This window comes from Ranitomeya imitator, chromosome 8 (genome assembly GCF_032444005.1).
Source record: "Ranitomeya imitator isolate aRanImi1 chromosome 8, aRanImi1.pri, whole genome shotgun sequence".
NCBI lineage: Eukaryota > Metazoa > Chordata > Amphibia > Anura > Dendrobatidae > Ranitomeya > Ranitomeya imitator.
The window spans coordinates 61,956,432-61,967,567 of NC_091289.1; positions in this window are offsets into that span (position 1 = coordinate 61,956,432).

Below are 11,136 nucleotides of genomic sequence, written 5' to 3' on the forward strand. Positions count from 1 at the left end.
CACTGGGGCAATGCTGGAGACACTGGGGCAGATTGCTGGACACACTGGGGCAATGCTGGACACACTGGGGCAGATGATTGCTGGACACACTGGGGCAGATTGCTGGAGGAGACACTGGGGCAATGCTGGAGACACTGGGGCAATGCTGGAGACACTGGGGCAATGCTGGAGACACTGGGGCAGATTGCTGGACACACTGGGGCAATCCTGGACACACTGGGGCAGATGATTGCTGGACACACTGGGGCAGATTGCTGGAGGACACACTGGGGCAGATTGCTGGAGGACACATTGGGGCAGATTGCTGGAGGACACACTGGGGCAGATTGCTGGAGGACACACTGGGGCAGATTGCTGGAGGACACACTGGGGCAGATTGCTGGAGGACACACTGGGGCAATGCTGGAGACACTGGGGCAATGCTGAGACACTGGGGCAGATTGCTGGACACACTGGGGCAATGCTGGAGGACACACTGGGGCAGATTGCTGGAGACACTGGGGCAATGCTGGAGACACTGGGGCAATGCTGGAGACACTGGGGCAGATTGCTGGACACACTGGGGCAATGCTGGAGGACACACTAGGGCAGATTGCTGGAGACACTGGGGCAATGCTGGAGACACTGGGGCAGACTACTGGACACACTGGGGCAATGCTGGAGGACACACTGGGGCAGATGATTGCTGGAGACACTGGGGCAATGCTGGAGACACTGGGGCAATGCTGGAGACACTGGGGCAGATTGCTGGACACACTGGGGCAATGCTGGAGGACACACTAGGGCAGATTGCTGGAGACACTGGGGCAATGCTGGAGACACTGGGGCAGACTACTGGACACACTGGGGCAATGCTGGAGGACACACTGGGGCAGATGATTGCTGGAGACACTGGGGCAATGCTGGAGACACTGGAGCAATGCTGGAGACACTGGGCCAGATTGCTGGACACACTGGTGGTAATATGCTGGACACACTGGGGCAGATTGCTGGACACACTGTCTGGGGGCAATGCTGGACACACTGGGGCAGATTGCTGGACACACTGGGGGCAATATGCTGGAGTCAGACACTGGGACAGATTGCTGGAGACACTGTCTGGGGGCAATGCTGGACACACTGGGGCAATATGCTGGACATACTGGGGCAGATTGCTGGACACACTGGGGGTAATATGCTGGACACACTGGGGGTAATATGCTGGACACACTGGGGCAGATTGCTGGACACACTGGGGGCAGGACTGGAGGCATGGGCAGAATGTAGACACGGGGCATGATTGGAGACATGGGGCAGAATGAAAGACATGGGGCAGGATTGGATCATGGGGCAGGATGGATACGATGGAGACAGATGGGGAGATCATATGGGGTAGAATGGATACTCATGAGTGCAGGATGGGAGAACACATGGCTGGAGCCAGGAATGAGACACACGGGGCCAGGGTGGGGAATATTATTACCATAGGGGCTAATTAAGGGATATTATTACTGCAGTGATGTATTTATTTTATTTTTTGAGTATACTGTTTTAAATGGGGGGGGCGGTCCTGTTACTGTGTAGAGTGACACTATATCGCCTTTTTTTCTTCATGTGGTGTAATGTAGAAGTTGTGAAAAATTAAGTAATGTGTTCTGCAAGCGGAGCTCGAGATAACTGTGTTATTTCCTACAGAAACGAGTCCTGGCTGGAAGAAATGATGGCGGTCTGTGCTGGATGAAAGATGAAGGACTTCACCTAGAGACGTCACTGGTGAGTCAATGTCACCTATACACTGACACTATACACTGTATACTATATAGAGGTCCTGTGTACAATGTCACCAGTGATCACTGTATTACCTATACATTATATACAGAGCTCCTGTGTATAATACCACCAGTGATCTCTGTATTACCTCTACACAGACACTGCATACTAATTACAGATCTCCTGTGAATACTGGCACTTATGGTGATAGTATTGTGTTTTTTTGTTTTTTTTTAATTACTGATCAGTATTGTAGTATTCAGTCACTATATGGTGGTAATATGTGGTCTGGAAATGGTGTTGTGGTATTTGTCCCTTGTATGTGCTATTTGGTCACCAAGTGGTGGTAATATGTGGTCTTGACATGGTGCGGTGGTATTTGTTCCTTGTATGTGATATTATTCGATCACTGTGGTTGTAATTTGTGGTCTGGTCATGGTGCGGTGGTATTTGTTCCTTGTATGTGATATTATTGGTCAAAATATACCTAAATTGTATTGCAGATTTTAACAAATATTTAATAGGTTACAGAAGAGTAGGGCCCGGCCATTTTTCTGGAATAATCTGGTTCGGGTATATCATGACCCCCGTCACATGACCCCCGTCACATGACCGGGGGGGCCCACAGTGTCTGAACAGCCTGGGGCCCTGGCTACCCTTAATCCACCCCTGCCGCCCGAGGAAAGGAAGACCAACAATTATCTCTGCTGCAGAGGATAAGTTCATCAGAGTTCCCAGCCCAGAAACGACAAATTGAAGGTACTTCAGATAACGTCCTTCATAAATGATGCACAGACAACAAGTAGCAGACACATCTCTACATCGCCTGTCCAAAGGAGACTGCGAGAAGCAGACCATTATGGACAAATTGCTGCAAAGAATCTATTACTGAGGACTGCAAGTAAAAAGTCACTTGTTAGTGTCAATCAAAACAATAACTGGATGCTAGATCATTAAAAATCTGTTATGTGGTCTGATGAGTCTAATTTTGAGATTTTTAATACCAATCATCATGTTTTTGTGAAATGCAGAAAAGTTGACTCTATGGTTTCTACATGTGTGGTGAACCTAAACACTGTTGGTGATTTATTCCAAATTCAAGCTACACTTACTAGGTATCACGACTCAGCTGTTGGGTGACCAGGGACCAGGGTCTCCTTCCCTGTCCCTAACACTAGGGGGCACCCTAGCTCTCCCTATTCCCCAGGATACTCCTGATGGTGAAGATGCCAGGGACGCCACCCTTGCCTTATCGCCTGAATAAGCCCTCCATCTGTTTTCTTCCCACACCCAGAGAAGAGGGGCGCTACTGTGCACCGCAGTACACCAACCCGACAAACAAAGCTAAACAAACAAGGGTAAACTGAAAACACCAGGCATACAAATATTCACTCACATATAACAGAGGAATGCACCAGGGGAATGGAGGATGGGGGAAAAAAAAAGTAGCGAAGGGAATTACCACACTTACAAACCACGCAACAGTCACAGATAACTCCTCCAAAACTTCTTCTCATATGAATAACTCTCCTCCTAAGCCATGCAGCAAATGCTAGCTCTTATATGGATTTGAATCATGACCCAGATTATAAAGGGGATGGGAGTGGCTAACTGAGCTCAGCTGAGAGCTCAGAGTTTCCAACATGGCCAATATACTCCTGTTCTGCCAAAAGAAATAAACACCATTAAAACGAAGGAGAAGTGCTTCTTCTCAGCACAGGAGTATAAGCAATCAGACGCTGCAGTCTTCTGGCTTCTCTTGTTGTGGTAACTCCAGGCATGGCTATCACCGCATTCTGCAACAACACTACATCCCACCTGGATTGCTCTTAGTAGGACCATCATTTGCGTTACAACAAAGCAGTGACCAAAAACATGGCTATGTGACAAAGAGAGGGATGGAGATGACGTCACAATCACCACACCTCATTTGAGATGATTTGGGATGAGTTGGACTGCAGAGTGAAGACAAAGCAGCAAAAAAGTGCTCAGCACCTCTGGAAATACTTTCAAAAGTGTTAGAAAGCCATTCCAGCTGTCAACCTGAGGAAGCTGCTAGGGAAAATGCCAAGGATGTGTACAGCTGTCATCAAAGAAAAAAGGTGAGGGGTATTTTCGGAAATCTAAAGTGTAACACATTTTCTGTTTTTCTTCACACATTTCATTATTCCTTGTGTCCATGTGTGCTCTTTGTGGTCATCACTCTGAATCTACAATGTGCACATTTCAATGGGAACTGTTATGATTCGGAGCTCTGAAGGAAGTGGTATCTGTACTGACCGCAGTCCCTAAGCTCAACACCACACTAGAAGTAGCCGTGGGATGTACCTGTCACTCCCTAGACATCTTGACACAGCCTAAGAGCTAACTACCCCTAAAGATAGAAGCAGGAAAACTATCTTGCCTCAGAGAAAATCCCCAAAGGATAGATTAGCCCACCACAAATAATGACTGTGAGTGGAGAGGGAAAAGACATACACAGAATGAAACCAGAATGAGCACAGGAGGCCAGTCTAGCTAGATAGATAGGACAGGATGGAATACTGTGCGGTCAGTATAAAACACTACAACAATCCACGCAGAGTTTACTAAAAACTCCACACCTGACTAAAGGTGTGGAGGGTAAATCTGCTTCCCAGAGCTTCCAGCAAGACAGAATTAATTCATACTGATAAGCTGGACAAACATAGAAAACACAGAACGGATAAGTCCACAATCTGTGGACAGAAAAGCGCAAGCAAGAACTTAGCTTAGCTGAACTGGTCAGGATAACAGGGAAATCCAAAGAGATGTGAATCCAACCAGAAACCATTTACAAGTGGCACAAGCTGAAGGAAAAGCCAGGCTTAAATAGCCGAGCAGAAACGACGATCAGGTGGAAGCAGCTGAAGACAGCTAACTCCAAGGAGCAGCCATACCACTAGAAACCACAAGAGGGAGCCCAAGAGCAGAACTCACAAAAGTGCCACTTACAATCACCGGAGGGAGCCCAAGAGCGGAATTCACAACAGTACCCTCCCTTGAGGAGGGGTCACCGAACCCTCACCAGAGCCCCCAGGCCGATCAGGACGAGCCATGTGAAAAGCACGAACCAAATCGGTGGCATGGATATCGGAGGCAACAACCCAAGAATTATCCTTCTGGCCATAAACCTTCCATTTGACAAGATACTGAAGCCTCTGCCTCGAAAAACGAGAATCCAAAATCTTCTCAACCTCATATTCCAACTCTCCCTCAACCAACACCGGGGCAGGAGGGTCAACCGAGGGAACAACGGGCACCACATATCTCCGCAACAAAGATCTATGGAAAACATTATGAATGCAAAAAGAGGCAGGAAGAGCCAAACGAAAAGACACCGGATTAATAATTTCAGAAATTTTATAAGGACCAATAAACCGAGGCTTAAATTTAGGAGAAGAAACCTTCATAGGAACATGACGAGAAGACAACCAAACCAAATCCCCCACACGAAGCCGGGGACCAACACACCGACGGCGGTTAGCAAAACGTTGAGCCCTTTCCTGAGACAACGTCAAATTGTCCACCACATGAGTCCAAATCTGCTGCAGCCTGTCCACCACAGAATCAACACCAGGACAATCAGAAGGCTCAACCTGCCCAGAAGAAAAACGAGGATGAAAACCAAAATTACAAAAGAAAGGTGAAACCAAAGTAGCCGAACTAGCCCTATTATTAAGGGCAAACTCGGCCAACGGCAAGAAAGACACCCAATCATCCTGATCAACAGACACAAAGCATCTCAAATAGGTCTCCAAGGTCTGATTAGTTCGCTCAGTTTGGCCATTAGTCTGAGGATGAAACGCCGAAGAAAAAGACAAATCAATGCCCATCCTAGCACAGAAGGCCCGCCAAAATCTAGAGACAAACTGAGAACCTCTGTCAGACACAATATTCTCCGGAATGCCATGCAAACGAACCACATGCTGAAAAAATAATGGAACCAGATCTGAGGAGGAAGGCAACTTAGGCAAAGGTACCAGATGGACCATTTTAGAGAACCGGTCACAAACAACCCAGATAACAGACATCTTCTGGGAAACAGGAAGATCCGAAATAAAATCCATGGAAATATGCGTCCAGGGCCTCTCAGGGACCGGCAAAGGCAAAAGCAAGCCACTAGCGCGGGAACAGCAAGGCTTGGCCCGGGCGCAAGTCCCACAGGACTGCACAAAAGCACGCACATCGCGCGACAAGGAAGGCCACCAAAAGGACCTAGCAACCAAATCTCTGGTACCAAAAATCCCAGGATGACCAGCCAACACTGAACAATGAACCTCAGAAATTACCTTACTTGTCCATTTATCAGGAACAAACAGCTTCCCTACTGGACAGCGGTCAGGCCTATCAGCCTGAAATTCCTGAAGCACCCGCCGCAAATCAGGGGAGATAGCAGAAAGAATCACCCCCTCAAGAATGCCAACCGGCTCAAGGACTCCAGGAGAATCAGGCGAAAAACTCCTAGAGAGGGCATCAGCCTTAACATTCTTAGATCCCGGAAGATACGAGACCACAAAATCAAAACAGGAGAAAAACAGGGACCATCGAGCCTGTCTAGGATTCAGCCGCTTGGCCGACTCGAGGTAAATCAGATTCTTATGATCGGTCAGGACCACAACACGGTGTTTCGCTCCCTCAAGCCAATGTCGCCACTCCTCAAACGCCCACTTCATAGCCAACAACTCCCGATTGCCGACATCATAATTGCGTTCCGCAGGTGAAAATTTTCTGGAAAAAAAAGCACATGGTTTCATCAAAGAACCATCAGACTCCCTCTGAGACAAAACGGCCCCTGCCCCAATCTCAGAAGCATCAACCTCAACCTGAAAAGGAAGAGAAACATCCGGTTGACACAACACGGGGGCAGAAGTAAATCGGCGCTTAAGCTCCTGAAAGGCCTCAACAGCCTCAGAGGACCAATTCGTCACATCAGCGCCTTTCTTTGTCAAATCAGTAAGGGGCTTAACCACACTGGAAAAGTTGGCAATGAAACGGCGATAGAAATTAGCAAAGCCCAAAAATTTTTGAAGACCCTTCACAGATGTGGGTTGGATCCAGTCATGAATAGCCTGGACCTTAACAGGATCCATTTCTATAGACGAGGGAGAAAAAATAAAACCCAAAAAAGAGACCTTCTGAACTCCGAATAGGCACTTAGACCCCTTCACAAATAAAGCATTATCACGAAGGATCTGGAACACCATCCTGACCTGCTTCACATGAGACTCCCAATCATCGGAAAAAATCAAAATATCATCCAAATATACGACCATGAATTTATCAAGATAATTGCGGAAAATATCATGCATGAAAGACTGGAACACAGATGGAGCATTAGAGAGCCCAAATGGCATCACAAGGTATTCAAAATGGCCTTCGGGCGTATTAAATGCAGTTTTCCATTCATCACCCTGTTTAATACGAACAAGATTATATGCCCCTCGGAGGTCAATCTTAGTAAACCAACTAGCCCCCTTAATCTGAGCAAACAAATCAGTAAGCAAAGGCAAGGGGTATTGGAATTTGACCGTGATCTTATTAAGCAGACGATAATCAATACAGGGTCTCAAGGAGCCATCCTTCTTAGCAACAAAAAAGAAACCCGCTCCCAATGGTGACGAAGAGGGCCGAATATGCCCTTTCTCCAAAGATTCCTTAACATAACTCCGCATCGCGGCATGCTCTGGCACAGACAGTTTGAAAAGTCGGCCCTTAGGGAACTTACAACCAGGAATCAAGTTAATAGCACAATCACAGTCCCTATGTGGAGGAAGGGAACTGGACTTGGCTCATCAAATATATCCTGGAAATCCGACAAAAACTCAGGGACCTCAGAAGAGGGGGAAGAGGAAATTGACATCAAAGGAACGTCACTATGTACTCCTCGACAACCCCAACTAGTCACCGACATAGTTTTCCAATCCAGCACCGGATTATGTTCCTGTAACCATGGAAACCCCAGTACAACAACATCATGCAGGTTATGCAACAACAGAAAACGGCAATCTTCCTGATGTGCAGGAGCCATGTACATAGTCATCTGTGTCCAGTACTGAGGTTTATCCTTGGCCAAGGGTGTAGCATCAATGCCCCTCAAAGGAATAGGGCTCTGCAAAGGCTGCAAGGAAAAACCACAGCGCCTGGCGAATTCTAAGTCCATTAAGTTCAGGGCAGCGCCTGAATCCACAAATTCCATGACAGAAAAGGACGACAATGAGCAAATCAGGGTCACAGATAAGAGAAATTTAGGCTGTATAGTACTAATGGTAACAGACCTAGCGACTCTCTTAGTACGCTAAAGGCCCCTTCACATTAAGCGACGCTGCAGCGATACCGACAACGATCCGGATCGCTGCAGTGTCGCTGTTTGGTCGCTGGAGAGCTGTCACACAGACCGCTCTCCAGCGACCAACGATGCCGGTAACCAGGGTAAACATCGGGTAACTAAGCGCAGGGCTGCGCTTAGTAAACCGATGTTTACCCTGGTTACCATCCTAAAAGTAAAAAAAAACAAACACTACATACTTACCTACAGCCGTCTGTCCTCCAGCGCTGTGCTCTGCTCTCCTCCTGTACTGGCTGTGAGCACAGCGGCCGGAAAGCAGAGCGGTGACGTCACCGCTCTGCTTTCCGGCTGACCGACGCTCACAGCCAGTACAGGAGGAGTGCAGAGCACAGCGCTGGAGGACAGACGGCTGTAGGTAAGTATGTAGTGTTTGTTTTTTTTTACTTTTAGGATGGTAACCAGGGTAAACATCGGGTTACTAAGCGCGGCCCTGCGCTTAGTTACCCGATGTTTACCCTGGTTACCAGTGAAGACATCGCTGGATCGGTGTCACACACGCCGATCCAGCGATGTCAGCAGGAGTCCAGCGACGAAATAAAGTTCTGGACTTTATTCAGCGACCAACGATCTCCCAGCAGGGGCCTGATCGTTGGTCGCTGTCACACATAACGATTTCATTAACGATATCGTTGCTACGTCACAAAAAGCAACGATATCGTTAACAATATCGTTATGTGTGAAGGTACCTTTAGGGCAATCAGAGATAACATGAGCCGAATCACCACAGTAAAAACACACCCTATTCTGACGTCTGAATTCCTGCCGTTCTAGTCTAGTCAAAATCCTATCACATTGCATAGGTTCAGGACTTTGCTCAGAGGATACTGCCATATGGTGCACAGCTTTGCGCTCGCGCAGACGCCGATCAATCTGAATGGCTAGAGACATAGATTCGCTCAAATCGGTAGGCGTAGGAAAGCCCACCATAACATCTATAAGGGTTTCAGAAAGACCTTTTCTAAAGATAGCAGCCAGAGCCTCTTCATTCCATTTAGTGAGCACAGACCATTTTCTAAATTTCTGGCAGTATAACTCTGCCGCTTCTTGACCCTGACACAGGGCCAACAGTGTTTTCTCAGCATGCTCTACAGAGTTAGGTTCGTCATACAATAATCCGAGCGCTTGAAAAAATGCATCTACATTCAATAATGCTGGATCCCCTGTTTCAAGAGCAAAAGCCCAGTCTTGAGGATCACCACGCAGCAAGGATATGATGATTTTTACTTGCTGAATGGGATCACCAGAAGAACGGGGTTTCAAAGCAAAAAACAATTTGCAGCTATTTTTAAAGTTCAAAAACTTGGATCTGTCCCCAAAAAACAAATCAGGAGTAGGAATTCTAGGCTCTAGAGCCGGAGTCTGGACAATATAATCTTGGATACTCTGGACTCTTGCAGCAAGTTGATCCACACAAGAAAACAAACCCTGAACCTCCATGCCAGAGCATATATCCTGCACCACCCAGATATCAAGAGGAAAAAAAAGACAGAACAGAGCACAGAAAAAAAATGGTTCAGAACTTTTTTTTTTTTTCCTTCTTTAACCCCTTACTGGCATCGGACGTACTATACCGTCCGATGCCGGCTCCCCTGCTTTGATGCAGGGCTCCGCGGTGAGCCCGCATCAAAGCCGGGACATGTCAGCTGTTTTGAACAGCTGACATGTGCCCGTAATAGGCGCGGGCAGAATCTCGATCTGCCCGCACCTATTAACTAGTTAAATGCCGCTGTCAAACGCAGACAGCAGAATTTAACTACCGATTCCGGCCGGGCGGCCGGAAATGACGTCATCGCCGACCCCCGTCACATGATCGGGGGTCGGCGATGCTTGTATATTGTAACCATAGAGGTCCTTGAGACCTCTATGGTTACTGATGACCGGTGGCTGTGAGCGCCACCCTGTGGTCGGCGCTCACAGCACACCTCCATTTCTGCTACATAGCAGCGATCAGCAGATCGCTGCTATGTAGCAGAGCCAATCGCGTTGTGCCTGCTTCTAGCCTCCCATGGAGGCTATTGAAGCATGGCAAAAGTTAAAAAAAAAAGTTTAAAAAAAATGTGAAAAAAAAAAAAAAAACATAAAAGTTTAAATCACCCCCTTTCGCCCCAATCAAAATAAATCAATAAAAAAAAATCAAATCTACGCATATTTGGTATCGCCGCGCTCAGAATCGCCCGATCTATCAATTAAAAAAAAGTATTAACCTGATCGCTAAACAGCGTAGCGGGAAAAAAATTAGAAACGCCAGAATTACGTTTTTTTGGTCGCCGCAACATTGCATTAAAATGCAATAACGGGCGATTAAAAAAACGTATCTGCACCGAAATGCTATCATTAAAAACGTCATCTCGGCACGCAAAAAATAAGCCCTCAACCGACCCCAGATCATGAAAAATGGAGACGCTACGAGTATCGGAAAATGGCGCAATTTTTTTATTTTTTTTTTAGCAAAGTTTGGAATTTTTTTTCACCACTTAGATAAAAAATAACCTAGTCATGTTAGGTGTCTATGAACTCGTACTGACCTGGAGAATCATAATGGCAGGTCAGTTTTAGCATTTAGTGAATCTAGCAAAAAAGCCAAACAAAAAACCAATGTGGAATTGCACTTTTTTTGCAATTTCACCGCACTTGGAATTTTTTTCCCCTTTTCTAGTACACGACATGCTAAAACCAATGATGTCGTTCAAAAGTACAACTCGTCCCGCAAAAAATAAGCCCTCACATGGCCAAATTGACGGAAAACTAAAAAAGTTATGGCTCTGGGAAGGAGGGGAGCGAAAAACGAACACGGAAAAACGAAAAAATCCCCTGGTCATGAAGGGGTTAATTCATTTTTGGCCACTTGTACTGTTATGATTCGGTGGTTAAGGAGCAACATGGAACGAGCTCTGAAGGAAGTGGTATCTGTACTGACCGCAGTCCCTAAGCTCAACACCACACTAGAAGTAGCCGTGGGATGTACCTGTCACTCCCTAGACATCTCGACACAGCCTAAGAGCTAACTACCCCTAAAGATA